Source organism: Mesoplodon densirostris, chromosome 1 (genome assembly GCF_025265405.1).
Source record: "Mesoplodon densirostris isolate mMesDen1 chromosome 1, mMesDen1 primary haplotype, whole genome shotgun sequence".
Classification (NCBI taxonomy): domain Eukaryota; kingdom Metazoa; phylum Chordata; class Mammalia; order Artiodactyla; family Ziphiidae; genus Mesoplodon; species Mesoplodon densirostris.
The window spans coordinates 76,255,078-76,278,075 of record NC_082661.1 but is presented as its reverse complement, the minus strand read 5'-3'; the positions used below and the strand labels follow the sequence as shown (position 1 = coordinate 76,278,075).

Below are 22,998 nucleotides of genomic sequence, written 5' to 3'. Positions count from 1 at the left end.
CTTATATAGGCAAATAGCAGCTCCTCCTTCAACTATGGTACGAGGTATGAAATCTCATTCCTATTGCTATTTAGGAAACCAAGAATAATGATAAAAGAATTGTGTGCTGTTACTTAACAACTCTGTTAAAATGATTATTAAGCTGGTAGTGATATTGCAAGAAGGCAGAATTTATATCACAACCGAATCAATTCATGGCTATGTTGGAAAAAAAGATGGGAGGAGAACAATAGGCCAAATATATGATAGGGAAAAAGGATAGTACTATATTATGTCTTCTTGAAATTAAATTTAAGTAAGGAGATAACAAAAATGATGAAAGACAGAGATTAGGCAAAGGAGACTCTTATGCATGGATAGAGACTTGGGGTTGAGTAATAGTGGGACTAGGTTTTCCAGTGTTACTGAACAGAGCTTGGATCTGCTCATCCACCACATAGTAAAGCTGCTCTATTGACACCGGATTGCAGTGAAGGAAATTATAGCGTTTATTGCAGGCCGCCAAGCAAGGAGATCAGGCAGCTCATGCTCAAAAGACCTGAACTTCCAGGTGGCTTTCAGGGAAGGTTTTTGTTTTTGTTTTTGTTTTTGTTTTTGCGCTACGTGGGCCTCTCACTGTTGTGGCCTCTCCCGTTGCGGAGCACAGGCTCTGGACGCACAGGCTCAGCGGCCATGGCTCATGGGCCCAGCCGCTCCGTGGCATGTGGGATCTTCCCAGACTGGGACACAAACCCGTGTCCCCTGCATCAGCAGGTGGACTCTCAACCACTGCGCCACCAGGGAAGCCCTCAGGGAACGTTTTTAAAGGCAACATTTGGGGTGAGAGTTGCAGCTTGTGGGCTTTCTTCTGATTGGTTTGTGGTGAAGTATCAGGGTGAAGTTTCAGGAATCTTAATCATCAACATGGTTCCAACCAGTCTGGGGTCTAGTGCTTGTGGTCAGCATGCTGTCACCATCCTCTACCTGGGTGGGGGATGGGGGTGTCTTATTTTCTGCAGAACAACTCAAAGGTATGTCAGATTGTTATGTATATCCCTTGAGGAGGAACTCAAGACTGTTTTATCACTGAACTATTTTCTTTTCCTTTTTTCTGCATTCCCTTACTTCCCTAATTACTAACTGCTTGAGTCTCTCTTTGGAACTCAGGGAAGGCCTAGCAGGCTAAAGCCTTTTTTCTACAAACAAGAAATGGGGGTCATGGAGGGGCTTTTGTACCCAGGAGGGTCCTGCTCGGTTTCACTGGTGGAAAAACCTGGTCTTTTGGGCCAGTATACTTCCTTTCATATTTATATGGAAGCTTATTGATCAGAAGAATTGCACAATGAAAATATATTAAAATAATTACCCCAGTACTTGTGTGCAGATGGATTTGATAGAGACCAATAAGAATTCAGAGCTGAAGAGCAAAGACCCAAGCTATCTGAGGTAGATATTCTCTACATTTTGTAGATGAAGAAACAGGTTGTATAAGGTTAATCTGTCTAAAGCCACAAAACTAGTGTATTGCAGAGTCAGGTTCAAACATATGTCCCTATGGCTGATTAAAAAACAAAATCCAACCTAGTACATTTTAAAGATGTTTATTGACTTTATTCAACAATTCGTGAATCAGGCAGCATCTCATCTAGTAGATAGAAAGGAGCTCTGAGGAACTGTACAAAATGAAAGCTTTTATAGGCAGAAGGGAGTGGGAACAAGGAAGTTATACTAGGCAAGAAAGTGAGTTGGTTATTGCAAGTTTACTTTCCTTTAGGGGATGGCAGGGGTCTATCAGGCAGATTACCTAACTAGTACTAATTAGACTATTCCTCATTGACTGGTTAAAGATTCCATTTCTGGGAGAGACTGAAACTGTACTTAAGTCTCGATTCGGTGATGGGGGTTTAGCATAAGCAACTCCATTTTGGGCCTGTTGTCTTGTTTATAACAAAGCTGATTTGAAAAATTGTACTGTGCTGTTTTTTAACCAGAAGAAATATTACAAAACTGTTATTGTTATTTCATCTTTTAAAAAACTTAGTCATCCGTTTAACTAACATTTAATTATGTGCCAGGTGCTGGGAACAAAATAGTAAACAAGACAGACACTATCCCTTATTTCTAAAATATCAATATTTTTCTTATTTGTCTCATTCTACATACTTATATGTAAAAGACCTGTTAAAACTGATGTGCATGCTGTAGTTAACAATACTGTATTGTACATTTAAAATTTTGTTAAGAGGATATATCTCATGTTAAGTGTTCTTACTGTCAAAAAAAAAAAAAAAAACTGTCATGCAGGGCTTCCCTGGTGGCGCAGTGGTTGGGAGTCCGCCTGCCGATGTGGCAGATGCGGGTTCATGCCCCGGTCTGGGAGGATCCCGTGTGCCGCGGAGCGGCTGGGCCCGTGAGCCATGGCTGCTGGGCCTGCACGTCCGGAGCCTGTGCACAGCGGCGGGAGAGGCCACAGCAGTGAGAGGCCCACGTACCGCAAAAACAAACAAACAAACAAACAAAAAACTGTCATGCATTGTGTAAGAGTATATTAACTGAGCATATACATAAATATGTGCTATCACATCCCACTAGGTTAACTATGAATGTTTTCAGTGTATGGAGAAAAAACAGTTCCTTTTTAGTTTTATAAAATAAAAGTTTGTCAGCTTTTGGCCAGTGATTTCTCATGGTTACTTTACATTTAAAATGAGAAGCCAAAAATAAGCTTATAAATTGGAATTGTAAACAGAGGCTTTCCGAAACACTCATGACCCTGTTCTTTCTGAGTTTATTTAAAGCTCCTAGTTTCCTTAATGGCAGCTCTCTGTGTTTATATCAGAAAATAGAGTGATCCATAGTGTGCTTGGTAAACGAGCCTGTCTTTAGTTTTAGAATTCACAATTTAGGAGTCAGACTTTCTGGGTATAAATGGCTAATCCACCACTTACTAGATGTGTGATGTTGAGCAAGTCACTTAACCTCTTTATATCATCACCTTCCAAAATTATATTTCAATCACACAATTAGTATAAATAAATGGAACAATGCATGGGCAGTGCCAGATGAGTGATGAACACTTTTCCTTTTTATTATGTCCAAGTGTTCTGTGGGGTTTTTTTTCCCCCCATGTGGTCATCAGGTTTGCTGACTTCCATGGACAGCCTCTTATTCTCTCTCTCTTGTTCTCATTGCTTTAGTACACTTTGCCTTCATGCTTGTTTCATCAGGTCCAGGCATCCATGTTGCCCTTTCCCTCTGGAGTATTCCTACTCCTACTTCGCTGGTTTCATCTTGACTTTTTGTTTACTCACACTCTATCACTAATTTTCAGTGTTAAGCCAGATCTGTTATGATTATTTTTCCTATTGGTGACTAATTTTGGCAATATACATCAATAATTAATTTAGCACCAGCTTGAAGACATGTGGGCCATTTACATGTGTGTATTGGTGTATGTGCTGCTGCTGTGTTTAAATCATCCATCAGCTATTTGGCAAAAGCTTGTGACATTGCAAAGCCATTAGTGAAAACAGATCCCAGTTTCCATTAGCCCACTTTCTTTTCCATTTCCTGTAAAGAAGATTGTTTCAATCTCTGATAAGTTAAAAATTAACATTATTTAATTTATTGAGCATGTGACAAACAACATTCATCCATTGATCTTATTATTTTTTTCTGTTAAAAATTCTCTTTATCTCTTTATCTTTAAAAGATCTGTTTACCACTCTACATTCCATTAGAAACATGGAATCTAGAGAGCTCATTTAAATTTTTTTGCTAGCTTGGGAACTGAACTTTTTTTTCATGTTAATATATGACATTGTATATGTAATAATCACTCATATAATCTCATGAAGAAACAACACATCTTTCCTATTTCCCAACCCCTACTCTCTGACAGCCCCCTCCCCTGCAAGTAGAAATTTTTTTAAAAGCTGTCATGACAAATCCCCTGTAGGATCATGGGGTAAAACATTCTAGTACCGTAATAATGAAACACTTTATGTGTGGGAGAAGAATGATAGAAATAACAACTGTGCCACATCAGAGCTCATTAAAGTCAACAAACTGCAACACTGGTTATTTGTAGTCTTGAACAGTTTCTATAGGATATTCTGCTATATTTATTATCTAAATATTGAAAACAACAATAAAGACCATTCCTCATTTGCTGGAATTCTATTTCCGGAAACAAAGCATCTACACAAAGCTCAGAAAACGTTTCACTGCACTTAGTTTGGAAATCCCTTCCTTTTATTGTTTAAGTGCAGTCGTTTTCCAGTATGTTCTTGTAAGAGTCTCTGATTATCTCATAAATATGATCATTTCCCCCTACTTATAAAGTTTACAAATATCACTTAATTCTTGGGTAAACTTGAAATGCTTCATTTAAGCCTAGCCCAAGCAAGAACTGAACTTACAGTGAGATGACTGGGAAGGAGAAAGTTTATAAATTTATTTATTTATTTTATATTTTATTTTTGGCTGTGTTGGATCTTCGTTTCTGTGCAACGGTTTACTCCAGTTGCGGTGAGCGGGGGCCACTCTTCATTGTGGTGCGCGGGCCTCTCACCGTTGCGGCCTCTCCCATTGCGGAGCACAGGCTCCAGACACGCAGGCTCAGTAGTTGTGGCTCACGGGCCTAGCCGCTCCGCAGCATGCGGGATCCCCCCAGACCAGGGCCCGAACCCATGTCCCCCGCATCAGCAGGCAGACTCCCAACCACTGCGCCACCAGGGAAGCCCGCCGGAAGGAGAAAGTTTAGAAGACAATTTTGGCCCATTGGCCTATCTTCGCAGAGTAGAAACTCAACCATCTTAAAAATAACCCTAATGATCAAGCAATGTCAAGAGTTAGAGTGACCACAATTCTGATGTAAGTTACTTTGATTTATTTAAAATATTTTAATCACAATTGTTAAAATTTCTCTTTATTTAAAATTGGAAAAGTATAGAAAGAGGTAAAACAAGAGTCCTGTTCTCAATATATTTCATGAGAAAATAAAAACATACTCTGCCAGAAGAGTATGCCTTGCTGCTTAAGGACTTTCCTAATGAGCAGTATATTCTAGAATAACTAGTCCATTTTCTTCTAAATTAGTGGCTATTAACCATTTTGGCTACTACACCAAATAATTACAGGCATACCTCAGAGATACTGTGGGTTCAGTTCCAGATTACCACAATAAAGCAAATATCACATAAAGCTAGTCACACAAATTTGTTGGTTTCCCAGTGCATATAAAAGTTATGTTTATACCATACTATAGTCTATTAAGTGTGCAGCAACATTATATCTAAAAAAAACATATACCTTAATTTAAAAACATCTTATTGCTAAAAAATGCTAACCATTATCTGAGCCTTCAAAGAATAAGTCATAGTAGTAACATTAAAAATCACTGACCACAGATCACCCACAGCAAACATAATAATAATGAAAAAGTTTGAAATGTTGCAAGAATTACCAAAATGTGACACAGAGATGAAGTGAGCAAATGCTTTTGAAAAAAATAGCACTGATAGACTTGCTTGACACGGGGTTGCCACAAAACTTTAATTTGTAAAAAATGTAGTATTTGTGAAGAACAATAAAATGAAGCACGATAAAACAAGGTATGCACATTTTGTATTTTACGTTTAAAGCAGTGCACACATACATATCCACCCATTGGGCTTTAGGTGGCCTAACATGTACACTGTTATTGTGCTCAAACTTAGTAGCCACTTTTTCTCTTTTTGTGCCTTCCATGAGTTACATTGTTTTATCCTCAATTGAACACATTTTCTGCATATACTTTATGTTTTACAAGTTTTACTTGGAATTGTCAAAAGTTCCTGGTATGAAAGCTAGAAAATAAACATGTTTATGAAAAGAATATTCATAGAGTTACCTTAAAGATTTGGTATCTTTATTTGATTTTTTAAAATCCCCTATAGAATTTGACAAAACAACTTTAATTACTAATCTTAGGGTGCCAGTACATTATAGATATTCATAGCCTATTAAAATTATGATATGGCCTGGTTAAGGTATGAAAATAAAAACTTTGCAACTTCATATTTGTTGTCTATAACTAAAATACTAGTGAACTATTTTTGCTAACAAACTATTCACTGTTATGTTTTTTATTACTCTGATAACTTGTAAGAATAGAATACCTGAAACATTTGTTAGTATGTCTCTTATGTTGTTTAAAAAAAGGGAAATACTTTTACAGCTTTTCAGTTGAACTCATTGGCTTTAAAATAAGTACTGTATATCTGGAAAATACTCTGTAGTGAGAGTTATGGAGCTTGTCTACTGTAAACTTAAATTATTACCTATTATTTATTACGATCAACTTTCTTTTATAAACTGATATTCCACAGAGATTAGAAACTTGAGGAAATTTGAAACAAAAACACACACATAAAAGATATTTAAAACAAACAAGTCCGTGTTATGTATAGTGGAATACCTGCTGATTTAAAGTATCTTGGGAAATGAAACTCCTGAATAAGAAAAATTATTTCTCTGAAAAATTAATGTGGTATGAAATAACGTTGGCATGCATCAAATAGCCCATAGGCCAAACTTCTTTAAAGGTTCAAGTGATAAGCCCTGTGCCAGTTGCTAGAGACATAAGGATGAACAAGGGAATCCCTACCTTCCAGAGCTTACAGTCTAGTGGGAGACTGTAACAAGTAATAACATATCTGCCTAAGTAGCTGTGTTATAAGAATATGAGGCAAGCCATTGGTAAAATGAAGCAGTTTGGGAAGTTTGCACTGGTTGTGTCCAGTCTCTCAGGAACTCACATGCAGTGTGAGTTCACAAAGGAGGGGCAATGTAGTCAGTCAAAGAGCACTGAGCTTGGAATCAGGAAGCCGGTGTCTGCTGTGTGGGACCTTCTGCAGGTTGTTTTCACCTCTCTTGGCTTTCATTTTATGTTTGCAAGAATATGATTTATAAACTCGTTTTAGCCAACAAACTTCACTGCAAATGGTTGCAATTCAATATGGCAAATTGGAGCTGCTCTGGTAGTCGCTATGAAGTACAGGGTGAAAACCTTTGGGCTGTATCACCTCCTGGGGATGTTTTAGTACAGACATTTTATGAGTATGGAGAATATAAATTTTAGCTAATATTCTACTTCTACCAGGCATCTGCTGTTTAAACCTTTTACTTCTAGTTGTGGAATGCAAAGCTTTGGTCTATGCTGAAAGAATTTCAGGCATTAAGCAAGTAAGCAGGTGGGAGGACTTTGGGGAAGGCTCTGAAATTCAACTGTGCCTCCTTGTAAGGTTAATCCAGAAGATCTGAAGGTAAACCTGGCTTAGTCTTCTGAAGTAACTGGATGATGGGGGACGATGGATGGTTCAGAAAGGATGATCCGCAGTCTCCTCTGTGTCCAGACAGGTTCCTCCCTCCCCAGGGCCATCTGCAGCTGTTGGAGGCCTATTCCTTGGGTTGATTGGGGTGGAGGGGCATCCAAGCTTTGTACACATTTCTCCTTTAGGCCTCCCAACCCCAGCATTTATTTTCCCCTGGGGCTTGTCTATCTGCTCATCGCTTCTTACTCGCTCTTTCCCTGCTGACCACAAGCTCAGCCACCTGCTTTTTCCTTAACATTTCCATTTTTCTGACTCCAGAATTGTAGATAAGAGTATGGTTGGCTCTTTGTATCCACAGGTTCTGTGGATTCAACCAATCACAGATTGAAAAGATTAGGAAAAAAATTCCAGAAACTTCCAAAAAGCAAAACTTGAAGTTGCCGCACACTGGCGACTGTTTACATACCATTTACATTGCATTACGTAGTGAAAGTGATCTAGAGCTGATTTAAAGTATGCAGGAGGATGTGCATGGGTTATATGCAAATACTATACCATTTCATGTAGAGAAATTGAGAATTCAAAGATTTTGGTATCCAAGCGGGGTCCTGGAACCAATTCCCCCGTGGATACCAAGGGATGACTGTATTTGCTTTTTGTAATATTTACTGTTGCTTGAGGTATTTTATAGTATTTTCTCTGATGTCCTTAAAGAATCTCTCTGCTTCTGGAGATGAAACTTCTGGTAAGAAGTTTTAGCCTTTTATTAAGGTATGTAGAATTGTTTAGAAGTCTTACTATTTTTATTGACAGTATGACAGTAATATAGCACAGAAATAGTTTATAAGCCTTGCTGCAATAATGAAAAATAAAGGAAACAGTCAGTTAACATAATGTATAAAGCACTTTACCGTTTTCACCCTCAAGATAAATGTGGTAGAGTTAGTACTATTTATCAGATTTTTTGGCACACCAAAATCAAAGAGGTTAATTGGAAGTTAGCTCAATTTACACATTAGTGAGAACCTATATCTTTTAACTCTTTTTCCATATTCTTTTTATTATACTAAATTGCCTCTTTGAATATGACAATTGGAAGGTAATGTTAATCTCCCACAGTTTTTTCACATATATATTCAGCGTTTCTTATCAGATACTCAAATATATTATGATCACTTAATGACTAAATATAAAAAGAGAATCTAAATAAAACAAAAGAGGGAGCTAATATTTATTTTGCCCTTAGTTTGTGCATTTACATGTGTTCATTACCTTCTTCATGGAAATTCAGTCAGGAACTAATTCCCCAATGACTTTTGTCATTAGTGACCATTAGGTCATTTGTGTAACAAGATGGCTACATTTCTCTCTGTTCTCAGGTTTTTATGACAATAGACCTAAGCACAAAAACCCAAGGCATAAGCCTTTCCTATGTCTCTTTTTTTAAAACTGTTGTACTGAAGTATGATTGACATGTAAAAAGTTGTATAAGTATATATATATATATATATATATATATATATATATAACGTATACAACTTGATGAGCTTGGGATAAGTATACATCCATGAAACCATCACCATCATCAAGGCATAGACAATCCATCATCTCCCAAAGTTTCCTCCCACCCCTCCATTATTATTATTATTTTGTGGTAAGAATACAACAGAAGATGTACCCTTTTAGCAAATTTTAGCAATGTATTATTAGCTATAGGCACTATGCTGTATGGTGGATCTCCAGAATTTATTTATCTTGCATAATTAAAACTTTGTACTCCTTGACCATAACCCCTCCATTTCCCCCCAGCCCCTGGCAACAACCATTCTACTCTCTGCTTCTATGAGTTCGACTGTTTTAGATTCCACACATAAATGCAACTGTACAGTATTTGTCTTTCTGTTTCTGGCTTATTTCACTTAGCATAATACACTTCAGGTCCATCCATGTTGTTGCAAATGGCAGGATTTCCTTCTTTTTTAAGGATAAATAATTTTCCATTGCATGTGTATATATACCATCATTTATCCATCATTCATCTCTTGATGGACATTTAAATTGTTTCCATGTCTCAGTTATTGTGGAAAATGCTGCAGTGAACATATGGTAGTTCTAGTTTTAATTTTTTGAGGAACCACCATACTGTTTTCCATAGTGGCTGACTGCACCAATTTATGTTCTCACCAACAGTGTAAGAGGGTTCTCTTTTCTCTAACCCTCACAAACACTTATCCTTTTTTTTTTAAACTAATAGCCATCCTAACAGGTGTGAAGTGATACTTCACTGTGGTTTTGATTTGCATTTTTCTGACGATTAGTGATATTGAGCACCCTTTCAAATATCTGTTCGCCGTGTGTACGTCTTTTTTGGAAAAATGTCTATTCAGGTCTTTTGCCCATTTTTTAATTGGGTTATTTGTTTTTCTGCTATTGAGTTGTAAGAGTTCCTTATATATTTCAGAATGTAGGTTGAGATTTTTTAGTTTGATGTAATCCCACTTGTTTATTTTTGCTTTTGGTGTCATAACAAAAAAATCATTGTAAGGCCAATGTCAAGGAACTTTTCCCCTATGTTTTCTTCTAGGAGCTTTATAGTTTCAGCTTTTATGTTTAAGTTTTTAATCCATTTTTAGTTGATTTCTTCCCTTTGTTTCTATCCATCTTATTTCTTCTCCCCAAAAAAGCAGGCATAGCAGAAATGTGCATTGAAATAGAAAGCATAAGGTAAAAACAAAACAAAATACCCAGCCAGTTATGAATCCTGAAACTTTTCTTGAATGCCTCCTGTGTGTTAATTGCAAATGTTTTTAAGAGGTAAAAATACTTTTAAATACAAATAGAATTCCAGTAAAAAAAATCTCTTCTCAGAGTACCCAGAAAATTTATATTTAAGCTCAGCTTAAAATACTACTAGGAGTGGGGAAGAATAAACAGACCCAAGTCATAGGGGAATTGACAGAATTTGGTAATTGATTTGATAAACCAGAAAAGGGTATTCTAGGTACCTGCAATAACTACCCACCCCCAAGACCATGGGAAGACCCATAAGTAGGCATATGTTTATTTCTAGGCACATTTCTAACCTTAAAGAATAGCCTTATCACAGGTAGGTACACCATTGGTGAGAAGTAGAGTGTTCCAACAGAATTAGTTGTGGGCCAAAAGAACTGGCTTGGCTTAAGATACCTTGCTATGGTGTGATTTGATGACCTTGATCTGTCTGCAGTTGAGGTTGTTGACCCTGGTCTTTAAAGCATTGCCATTACGGCTCATTTTTACTAATTTCTACCTCAGGATGACAGTTTGCACCATCTTGCAAGCAAAAACTCTTTCTGAAGCTGCACAGTATCAGTTGTCATGAATTTTCTTATCATGAAGATCAATCTTGTTTTATAGTCTCCCTCAGTTTTCTATAATTTATCCTTTTTTTAAAACATCTTTATTGGAGTATAATTGCTTTACAATGGTGTGTTAGTTCTGCTTTATAACAAAGTGAATCAGTTATACATATACATATGTTCCCATATCTCTTCCCTCTTGCGTCTCCCTCTCTCCCACCCTCCGTATCCCATCCCTCTAGGTGGTCACAAACCACCGAGCTGATCTCCCTGTGCTATGCGGCTGCTTCCCACTAGCTAGCTATTTTACGTTTGGTAGTGTATATATGTCCATTGCCACTCTCTCACTTTGTCACAGCTTACCATTCCCCCTCCCCATATCCTCAAGTCCATTCTCTAGTAGGTCTGTGTCTTTATTCCCGTCTTGCCCCTAGGTTCTTCATGACCTTTTTTTTCTAAGATTCCATATATAGGTGTTAGCATACGGTATTTGTTTTTCTCTTTCTGACTTACTTCACTCTGTATGACAGACTCTAGGTCCATCCACCTCACTACAAATAACTCAATTTAGTTTCTTTTTATGGCTGAGTAATATTCCATTGTATGTATGTGAAACATCTTTATCCATTCATCTGTTGATGGACACTTAGGTTGCTTCCATGTCCTGGCTATTGTAAATAGAGCTGCAATGAACATTTTGGTACATGACTCTTTTTGAATTATGGTTTTCTCAGGGTATATGCCCAGTAGTGGGATTGCTGGGTCACATGGTAGTTCTATTTTTAGTTTTCTAAAGAACCTCCATACTGTTCTCCATAGTGGCTGTATCAATTTACATTCCCACCAACAGTGCAAGAGGGTTCCCTTTTCTCCACACCCTCTCCAGCATTTATTGTTTGTAGATTTTTTGATGATGGCCATCCTGACTGGTGTGAGATGATATCTCATTGTAGTTTTGATTTGCATTTCTCTAATGATTAATGATGTTGAGCATTCTTTCATGTGTTTGTTGGCAATCTGTATATCTTCTTTGGAGAAATGTCTATTTAGGTCCTCTGCCCATTTTTGGATTTGGTTGTTTGTTTTTTTGAATTGAGCTGCATGAGCTACTTGTAAATTTTGGAGATTAATCCTTTGTCAGTTGCTTCATTTGCAAATATTTTCTCCCATTCTGAGGGTTGTCTTTTGGTCTTGCTTATCGTTTCCTTTGCTGTGCAAAAGCTTTTAAGTTTCATTAGGTCCCATTTGTTTATTTTTGTTTTTATTTCCATTCCTCTAGGAGGTGGGTCAAAAAGAATCTTGCTGTGATTTATGTAATAGAGTGTTCTGCCTATGTTTTCCTCTAAGAGTTTGATAGTGTCTGGGCTTACATTTAGGTCTTTAATCCATTTTGAGCTTATTTTTGGGTATGGTGCTAGGGAGTGTTCTAATTTCATACTTTTACATGTACCTGTCCAGTTATCCCAGCACCACTTATTGGAGAGGCTGTCTTTTCTCCACTGTATATTCTTGCCTCCTTTATCAAAAATAAGGTGACCATATGTGCGTGGGTTTATCTCTGGGCTTTCCATCCTCCTCCATTGATCTATATTTCTGTTTCTGTGCCAGTACCATACTGTCTTGATTACTGTAGCTTTGTAGTATAGGCTGAAGTCAGGGAACCTGATTCCTCCAGCTCCATTTTTCTTTCTCAAGATTGCTTTGGCTATCCAGTGTCTTCTGCGTTTCCATACAAATTATGAAATTTTTTTGTTCTAGTTCTGTGAAAAATGCCAGTGGTAGTTTGCTAGGGATTGCATAGAATCAGTACATTTCTTTGGGTAGTATAGTCATTTTCACAATATTGATTCTTCCAATCCAAGAACATGGTATATCTCTCTATCTATTTGTATTATCTTTAATTTCTTTCATCAGTGTCTTATAGTTTTCTGCATACAGGTCTTTTGTCTCCTGAGGTAGGTTTATTAATAGATATTTTATTAATTTTGTTGCAGTGGTAAATGGGAGTGTTTTCTTAATTTCACTTTCAGATTTTTCATCATTAGTGCATAGGAATGCTAGAGATTTCTGTGCATTAATTTTGTATCCTGCTACTTTACCAAATTCATTGATTAGCTCTAGTAGTTTTCTAGTAGCATCTTTAGCATTCTCTATGTATAGTATCATGTTATTTGTAAACAGTGGCAGCTTTACTTCTTCTTTTCCGATTTAGATTCCTTTTATTTCTTTTTCTTCTCTGATTGCTGTGGCTAAAACTTCCAAAACTATGTTGAATAATAGTGGTGAGAGTGGACATCCTTGTCTTGTTCCTGATCTTAGCGGAAATGGTTTCAGTTTTTCACCATCGAGGACAATGTTGGCTGTGGGTTTGTCATATGTGGCCTTTACTATGTTGAGGAAAGTTCCCTCTATGCCTACTTTCTGCAGGGTTTTTATCATAAATGGGTGTTGAATTTTGTCAAAAGCTTTCTCTGCATCGATTGAGATGATCATATGGTTTTTCTCCTTCAATTTGTTAATATGGTGTATCACACTGATTGATTTGCATATATTTAAGAATCCTTGCAGTCCTGGGATAAACCCCACCTGATTATGGTGTATGATCCTTTTAATGTGCTGTTGGATTCTGTTTGCTAGCATTTTGTTATGGAGTTTTGCATCTATGTTCATCAATGATATTGGCCTGTAGTTTTCTTTCTTTGTGACATCCTTGTCTGGTTTTGGTATCAAGGTGATGGTGGCCTCGTAGAATGAGTTTGGGAGTGTTCCTTCCTCTGCTATATTTTGGAAGAGTTTGAGAAGGATTGGTGTTAGCTCTTCTCTAAATGTTTGAGAGAATTTGCCTATGAAACTGTCTCATCCTGGGCTTTCGTTTGTTGGAAGATTTTTTCTTTGTGTGTGTGTGTGGTATGCCGGCCTCTCACTGTTGTGGCCTTTCCCGTTGTGGAGCAGAGATTCCAGATGCGCAGGCTCAGCGGCCATGGCTCACGGGCCCAGCCGCTCCACAGCATGTGGGATCTTCCCTGACCAGGGCTCGAACCCGTGTCCCCTGCATTGGCAGGCAGAATCCCAACCACTGTGCCACCAGGGAAGCCCTGCTGGAAGAATTTTAATGACAGTTTCAATTTCAGTGCTTGTGATTGGTCTGTTCATATTTTCTATTTCTTCCTGGTTCAGTCTCAGAAGGTTGTGCATTTCTAAGAATTTGTCAGGCTTCCCTGGTTGCACAGTGGTTGAGAGTCCGTCTGCCAATGCAGGAGACACGGGTTTGTGCCCCGGTCTGGGAAGATCCCACATGCTGCAGAACGGCTAGGCCCGTGAGCCATGGCCGCTGAGACTGTGCATCTGGAGCCTGTGCTCCGCAACACAAGAGGCCGCAACAGTGAGAGGCCTGTGTACTGCAAAAAAAAAAAAAAAAAAAAGAATTTGTCCATTTCTTCCAGGTTGTCCATTTTATTGGCATAGAGTTGCTTGTAGTAATCTCTCATGATCCTTTGTAATTCTGCAGTGTCAGTTGTTACTTCTCCCTTTTCATTTCTAATTCTGTTCATTTGAGTCTTCTCACTTTTTTTCTTGATGAATCTGGATAATAGTTTATCAATTTTGTTTATCTTCTCAAAGAACCAGCTTTTAGTTTTATTGATCTTTACTATCGTTTCCTTCATTTCTTTTTCATTTATTTCTGATCTGATCTTTATGATTTCTTTCCTTCTGCTAACTTTGGGGTTTTTTTGCTCTTCATTCTCTAATTGCTTTAGGTGTAAGGTTAGGTTGTTTATTTGAGATGTTTCTTGTTTCTTAAGGTAGGATTGTATTGCTATAAACTTCCCTCTTAGAACTGCTTTTGCTGCATCCCATAGGTTTTGGGTTGTCGTGTTTTCATTGTCATTTGTTTCTAGGTATTTTCTGATTTCCTCTTTGAATTCTTCAGTGATCTCTTGGTTATTAAGTAGTGTATTGTTTAGCCTCCATGTGCTTGTATTTTTTACAGATTTCTTCCTGTAATTGATATCTAGTCTCACAGTGTTGTGGTTGGAAAAGATACTTGATACGATTTCAATTTTCTTAAATTTACCAAGGCTTGATTTGTGACCCAAGATATGATCTATCCTGGAGAATGTTCCATGAGCACTTGAGAAGAATGTGTATTCTGTTGTTTTTGGATAGAATATCCTATAAATATCAGTTAAGTCCATCTTGTTTAATGTATCATTTAAAGCTTCTGTTTCCTTATTTTCATTTTGGATGATCTGTCCATTGGTGAAAGTGGGGTGTTAAAGCCCCCTACTATGATTGTGTTACTGTCGATTTCCCCTTTAATGGCTGTTAGTATTTGCCTTATTTATTGAGGTGCTCCTATGTTGGGTGCATTAATCTTTACAATTGTTATATGTTCTTGGATTGATCCCTTGCTCATTATGTAATGTCCTTCTTTGTCTCTTGTACTAGTCTTTATTTTAAAGTCTATTTTGTCTGATATGAGAATTGCTACTCTAGCTTTCTTTTGGTTTCCATTTGCATGGAATATCTTTTTCCATCATCTCACTTTCAGTCTGTATGTGTCCTTAGGTCTGAAGTGGGTCTCTTGTAGACAGCATATATATGGGTCTTGTGTTTGTCTCCATTCAGCCAGTCTATGTCGTTTGGTTGGAGCATTTAATCCATTTACATTTCAGGTAATTATCGATATGTATGTTCCTATTCCCATTTTCTGAATTGTTTTGGGTTTGTTATTGTAGGTCTTTTCCTTTCTCTTGTGTTTCCTGCCTAAACAAGTTCCTTTAGCATTTGTTGTAAAGCTGGTTTGGTGGTGCTGAATTCTCTTAGCTTTTGCTTCTCTGTAAAGGTTTTAATTTCTCCATGAAATCTGAATGAGATCCTTGCTGGGTAGAGTAATCTTGGTTGTAGGTTTTTCCCTTTCATCACTTTAAATATTTCTTGCCACTCTCTTCTGGCTTGCAGAGTTTCTGCTGAAAGATCAGCTGTTAATCTTATGGGGATTCCCTTGTATATTATTTGTTGCTTTTCCCTTGCTTCTTTTAATATTTTTTCTTTGTATTTAATTTTTGATAGTTTGATTAATATGTGTCTGGGCATGTTTTTCCTTGGATTTATCCTGTCTCGGACTCTCTGTGCTTCCTGGACTTGATTAACTATTTCCTTTCCCATATTAGGGAAGTTTTCAGCTATAATCTCTTCAAATATTTTCTGAGTCCCTTTCATGTTCTGTTCTTCTTCTGGGACCTCTATAATTCGAATGTTGGTGTGTTTAATGTTGTCCCAGAGGTCTCTGAGAGTGTCCTCAGTTCTTTTCATTCTTTTTTCTTCATTCTGCTGTTCAGTAGTTATTTCCACTATTTTATCTTCCAGGTCACTTATCTGTTCTTCTGCCTCAGTTATTCTGCTAATGATCCCTTGTAGAGAATTTTTAATTTCATTTATTGTGTTTGTTCATCATTGTTTGTTTGCTCTTTAGTTCTTCTAGGTCGTTGTTAAACATTTCTTGTATTTTCTCTATTCTATTTCCAAGATTTTGGATCATCTTTACTATCATTATTCTGAATTCTTTTTCAGGTAGACTGCCTATTTCCTCTTCATTTGTTAGGTCTGGTGGGTTTTTATCTTGTTCCTTCATCTGCTGCATAATTCTCTGTCTTCTCATTTTGCTTAACTTTCTGTTTTTGGGGTCTCCTTTTTGCAGGCTGCAGGTTTGCAGTTCCTGTTGTTTTTGGTGTCTGTCCCCAGTGGCTCAGGTTGGTTCAGTTGGTTGTTTAGGCTTCCTGGTGGACTGGACTAGTGCCTGTGTTCTGGTGGATGAGGCTGGATCTTGTCTTTCTGGTGGGCAGGTCCACGTCTGGTGGTGTGTTTTGGTGTGTCTGTGGCCTTATTATGATTTTAGGCAGCCTCTCTGCTAATGGGTGGGGTTGCCTTCCTGTCTTGCTAGTTGTTTGGCATAAGGTTTCCAGCACTGTAGCTTGCTGGTCGTTGAGTGGAGCTGGGTCTTGAGATGGAGATCTCCGGGAGATTTTCGCTGTTTGATATTACTTGGAGCTGGGATGTCTCTTATGGACCAGTGTCCTGAAGTTGGCTCTCCCACCTCAGAGGCACATCCCTGACGCCTGGCTGGAGCACCAAGAGCCTTTCATCCACATGGGTCAGAATAAAAGGGAGAAAAAATAGAAGGGAGGAAGGAAGGAAAGAAAGAAAGAAAGAAAGAAGGAAAGAGGAGGGAAAGAAAGAAAGGAGATAAAATGAAATAAAATAGTTATTAAAATGAAAAATAATTATTAAGAAAAAAAATTTTTAAGTAAAAAAAAAAACAACAGACGGACAGAACCCTAGGCAAATGATAAAAGCAAAGCTATACAGACATAATCAGACACAGAAGCATACACGTACACACTCACAAAAAGAGAAAAAGGGAAAAAACATATTTATCTTTGCTCCCCAAATCCACCTCCTCAATTTGGGATGATTCTTTGTCTATTCAGGTATTCCACAGATGCAGGGTACATCATGTTGATTGTGGAGATTTAATCCGCTGCTCCTGAGGCTGCTGGGAGAGATTTCCCTTTCTCTTTGTTCACACAGCTCCCGGCGTTCAGCTTTGGATTTGGCCCCGCCTCTGCGTGTAGGTCGCCTGAGGGCGTCTGTTCTTCATTCAGACAAGACGGGGTTAAAGGAGCAGCTGACTTGGGGGCTCTGACTTACTCAAGTGGGGGCGAGGGAGGGGTATGGAATGCAGGGCGAGCCTGCGGCGGCAGAGACCTGCGTGACATTGCACCAGCCTGAGGCGCGCTGTGTGTTCTCCCAGGGAAGTTGTCCCTGGATCACGGGACCCTGGCAGTGGCGGGCTGCACAGGCTCCCGGGAGGGGAGGTGTGCATAGTGACCTGTGCTTGCACACAGGCTTCTTGGTGGCGGCAGCAGCAGCCTTAGCTTCTCATGCCCATCTCTGGGGTCCACGCTGATAGCCCTGGCTCGCGCCCATCTCTGGAGCTACTTAAGCGGCACTCTTAATCCCTTCTCCTCGTGCACAGCGAAACAAAGAGGCAAGAAAAAGTCTCTTGCCTCTTCGGCAGCTCCAGACTTTTTCCTGGACTCCCTCTGGGCTAGCTGTGGTGCACTAGCCTCCTTCAGGCTGTGTTCATGCTGCCAACCCCAGTCCTCTCCCTGGTATCTAAGCTCCGAAGCCCAAGCCTCAGCTCCCAGCTCCCGCCCGCCCCAGCAGGTGAGCAGACACGCTTCTTGAGCTGGTGAGTGCTGGTCAGCACCGATCCTCTGTTCGGGAATCTCTCCGCTTTGCTCTCCACAGCCCTGTTACTGTGCTCTCCTCCGCGGCTCTGAAGCTTCTCCCCTCCGCCACCCGCTGTCTCCGCCCCCGAAGGGGCTTCCAATGTGTGGAAAGCTTTCCTCCTTCACAGCTCCCTCCCACTGGTGCAGGTCCCATCCCTATTCTTTTGTCTCTGTTTTTCTTTTTTTTTTTTTTTTTTTTGCCCTACCCAGGTACATGGGGAGTTTCTTGCCTTTGGGGAGGTCTGAGGTCTTCTGCCAGTGTTCAGTAGGTGTTCTGTAGGAGTTGTTCCACGTGTAGATGCATTTCTGATGTATTTGTGGAGAGGAAGGTGATCTCTGTGTCTTACTCTTCCGCCATCTTGAAGCTCCTCTATAATTTATTCTTTATTTCATAAATTCTCTGTAAGTTTTCACTTCCTCTGTTGCTGATAGCTTCTGCTTTTTCTCTTCCCATTCATATTCTTGAATGAGTTTCTTTTGCAGAGTCATGTCTTTCTGCTGAGAAAATTCACTTAGAATTTCTGCTGCAAGCATCTGGCCAAATTCAGTGAATAAGTCAAGTTCCACCTTCTATATTTGTTCTTACAGCTCATGCCTGACTGATACTGATACATCACTCAGTTTGGAATAGAAATGAGCACTATCTTTTTCTTTCTTTCATTTTTTAAAAATAGATCTTTATTGGAGTATAATTGCTTCACAATACTGTGTTAGTTTCTGTTGTACAGCAAAGTGAATCAGCCATATGCATACATATGTCCCCATATCCCCTCCCTCCCATCCTCCCTATCCCACCCCTCTAGGTCATCACAAAACACTGAGTTGCTCTCCCTGTGCTATGCTGCTGCTTCCCACTAGCTATTTTACATTCGGTAGTGTATATATGTCGATGCTACACTCACTTCACCCCAGCTTCCCCCTCCCACCCTGTTTCCTCAAATCCATTCTCTATGTCTACGTCTTTATTCCTACCCTGCAACTAGGTTCATCAGTACCTTCTTTTCTTTTTTGGTTCCATATATATGCATTAGTATATGGTATTTGTTTTTCTCTTTCTGACTTACTTCACTCTGTATGACAGACTCTAGGTCCATCCACCTCACTTCAGGTAACTCAATTTCCTTTCTTTTTATGGCTGAGTAATATTCCATTGTACATATGGGAGTATCTTTTTCAACTACTGTTAGCTATTGTTAACATCGGTTTTGTCTGGGAAATATCTATCATTTGTCTTTTCTTCTTTTTCACTCTGGTGATCCGCCAGCTGCCCATTGTCAAATTCATCTCATGTATATAATTTTTAAATTATTTTTACCTTTAAATTCAGGAGTGATATCAAATTATCTCATCTGCACAGTAGACTTTTTCAAAACTTCTATTTATTTTCTTTGTGAGCAAGATCTTTATGTGTTTCTGTGAGTTTTGTATAATTTATTAGTTCACAAGCTCAATATAATGCTCACTTCAGTCTTCTGTTTCTTATAGCAATTATAACATGCTCTTCTCAAATCAAGTATTTTCTTTGTAAATCCAATAGGGTTTGGATTCTCATCTTCTCATAACTTAGTTTAGCTTAATTTTTTCTCTCAAATATTATGAAATTCTTTGGAAAACCTTGTCATATTCAATAGATATCTGTCTTACCAAGTATCTTTTCAGTTTCCTTAGATTTTATTTTTTCTCAGCTCTCAATATAATGAGCAAATTTCCCACAGCATTTGATTCATTTCTTAAATTGAATATTTAAGGCAGACATGTTCCTTTTTTTTTTTTTTTTGGCGTGGCTTACGGGATCTTAGTTCCCCAACCAGGATCGAACCTGGGCCAATGGCAGTGGAAGGGCTGAGTCCTAACCACTGGACCACCAGGGAATCCCTTTAACTTCGTTTCTTGGTTTCTTCAAAAATATCATTGCTTCTCTGATCATTTTTTATAATCTGATATCTTAAAAATTTTTTTAAAGTTTATTTTAAATTATTTTTAAACATTTATGTAATCTATTGTTTTTACTTGATAGATTCTACTATTTAAAAGGAATATTCTTCAGGAGGAAAGTGACAAACTAATTCCAATAAACAAACATAATTATAGGTTTCTAAGGCTTTTCATAAAAATCAGTTCTGGGCCCTCTGGCTCCTTTGTTGTGGATGAGACAGCAGTCAGTTAGGTATCTTCCATTGTAATCTTCCCTCTGGTAGTTCTTAACATTTTCTCTTTATCCTTGAATAGTTCTAAGTTTCTCTTTTGTGTTTAAGTGTGATTTATTTTTACTTGCCACTTGGAGTATAAGTTCAATCTTAAGTCTCCTAAATTCAATTCTGGAATATTCTCATCTATTATCTCTTAAACAAAGTCTTCTCTATCATTTCTTTTGAGTTCTTTTATAAGTAAAAATTTTCTTCTTAACATAGATGGATAGATAGATACATAGATACATAGACAGACAGATAGATGATAGATAGATAGATGGATAGATAGATAGATAAGTAGGTAGGTAGTAGGTAGAGTCTTATTCTGTTTGGGCTGCTATAATGAAATACCACAGGCTGGGTGGCTTATAAACAACAAAAATTTATTTCTCACAGTTCAGGAGGCTGGGACATCTAAGATCAAGTTTTCGACATGGTCACCTTCAGGTAAGGGCCCTCTTCCTGGTTCATAGCTGGTGTCTTTTCACTGTGTCCTCACATAGTGGAAGGGGCTAGGGGTCTCTGTGGGGTCTTCTTTATAAGCCCAATTCTTGAGGGCTCCAGTTTCATGATTTAAGCAACTCCCAGAGACCCCACTCCCAAAATTATCATCTTTGGGAGTTAGAATTTCAACCTGTGAACTTGTGGGACATGTACATTCAGACTATGGTGGATAGTCAAATACATAGATAGATACTGGATCTGTCTCTCTGGGCTGCATTCTACATCTTCCATGTCTGTTCCTTCTTCAACCATATCCAGGCTAGCATTTAACTGATTTATCTCTTTTTTAAATTTCAATGACATTTTCAAGATTTCTAAAGGGTTCTCTTTCATATCCACTTGTTCTTTTTTTCCCTTGTTTACATGCAAAATCCCTTGCTCTTTAATGGGTATTACTTCTTCATTTATCTCTTAAAGCATAATTAACATACTAATCTTCATCTGATGGTTTCTTAAAATTAATTAATTTTACCTAGGAAGAATTCATGATCTTATTATTTAGTGCTACCTTTCTTAGCACTAGATTTCTTCATATGTTTTGGAACTTTGACTTCTATACTTATTGTGAGTAGCAGGTTTTTAGTGTGTGTGTGTGTGTGTGTGTGTGTGTAGTTTTCTCTCTGTGTGTGTCTGCCTTTCTTTCCTCTATACTCACCTTTTCTTGCCTAATCATTTTATGTCCGTCTTTACCTGACCTCCCAGCTTTCTAGACCAGAGTTGTCTTAAAATGACATTTCAAGACTCCTGTCACAAATTTATGTTTGGAATATCACAGAACCAGGCATCAAACCAGCAGATACTTACTTCGTTTTCTGATTGAGAGGTTATATCTATATTCCCCAGCCTTTAAGCCAGAGATCTAGATTTTTTTAAAGCTTCTCTTTAGTATTTATAAGCCTCCAGCTTTAAGAAGTGAGTCTGAATCTGATGAGAGAACTTTTGAGTATTTACTCTTCAGGGATAGAACCCATAGCCACCATTTCTACTTCTAGAACCAGAGCCAGGCAAGCTCATGGTTTATCCCTGCCCTCCACTTTCCAGTTCTGGTTCATTTCTGGCCTGTGGACATGCCCATGTCTTTTTCGAATGCAAATACTTTTAAATGTTTTTCTCTTTTTATAATTGACCATGTGTTTAGAGTAGAAGGAACAAGTCAGAGCACAAAGTTATTGTGCCGCCTTCACAACATATACTACTAACGAATTTTTCATGTGTGTTATTTTAGTCTTTTCAACTTCTTTGCTTCTTCAGAGCAGATATACATCTTATACATGACATATAGTCCCTACTGTGCAGACCACAGACATCATAAGTATCTAGTAGTTGCTAAACACTTCGTAAAGTAATTTTGTAATATAAGAAAATCTGATTCCTAATCCAAAAGATGTTGTATATTATATATCAGAATTTGCCAATATATATCTGTGTCTGTGTATGTTTGAGCATGTGTATAAATGTATATTTTTCATACCTATTAGGATTCCACTGGGTTTATTTACCTATTTATATGATTCTCCTTCTGCTCTCAGTCTGGCCAAGGATAACTTGAGTGTGATGAAAATCTCTCTTTATTTCAGAACACAGAAAGAAACCTGAAATTTCGAATGACAATTTTAGATTCTGCTACAAAGCCACTTCTCCTAATATTTTCAATTGATTTTATTGCTTGATTGTTTTTAACCTCTTACAAAACACAGATGGCCAGACTTACTCTGTGTAAGGGCTTGCAGGGAAAGTAACCTGGCCCACTGATGTTTTTATTTCTCGTGATAGTGTTTCCATATGGAAGTCAGTAGCTCAGGATCACATTAAGAGTTAACTGGGTGCTAAGGCCTGTGCCTTGAACTTTCTAGAGTTTAGAAAACATCAGTCCAACTTTGCAACTCATTCTTCAAAACCAAGCAGTTCTGTATTTTCCTTGGCCTCTTTCTCCCAGCAAATATTTTAAGACCTCAATTCTCACTGTGGGCTAATTATTCTCTTCTATTTGCTGGGATCATAATTCAGCGGGAGCTATTCCTAACCAAGGAAATGAGGGCACAAATTATATAGTTGAGAATAATGGCTTGAAGACCATGAAAGTCTAGAAACTTGTGCAAGTCTGACACATACTGGCTTGGTGGTCTTCATAGGGAACTCACTGAAAAAAAAGGTTATTTCTTCACTTTTAAAATGGAATCACCATAAAGACTAAACATTTATTGAATGACAATAATGAGCTAGCCCCTTAGAAAAATGAGACCAATACTTACTACCTAAACACTTTCCAATAAAAAGAGTTGTGATTTAACTCAGCTGGTTCTTAATTAGAGAAATTCCAATAAATGAAAATTCACATTTAATAAAATAGAAATATTTGTAAAGATTATTTACATTA

At 38.1% G+C, this 22,998-nt stretch overlaps 1 protein-coding gene across 1 annotated transcript in view; it reads left to right on the top strand.

Moving 5' to 3' along the window:
• The window catches only part of COL25A1 (collagen type XXV alpha 1 chain), a 482,146-nt gene that overhangs the window by 252,876 nt on the left and 206,272 nt on the right, over positions 1-22,998 (top strand). The gene's annotated exons all lie outside the window — the stretch shown is intronic.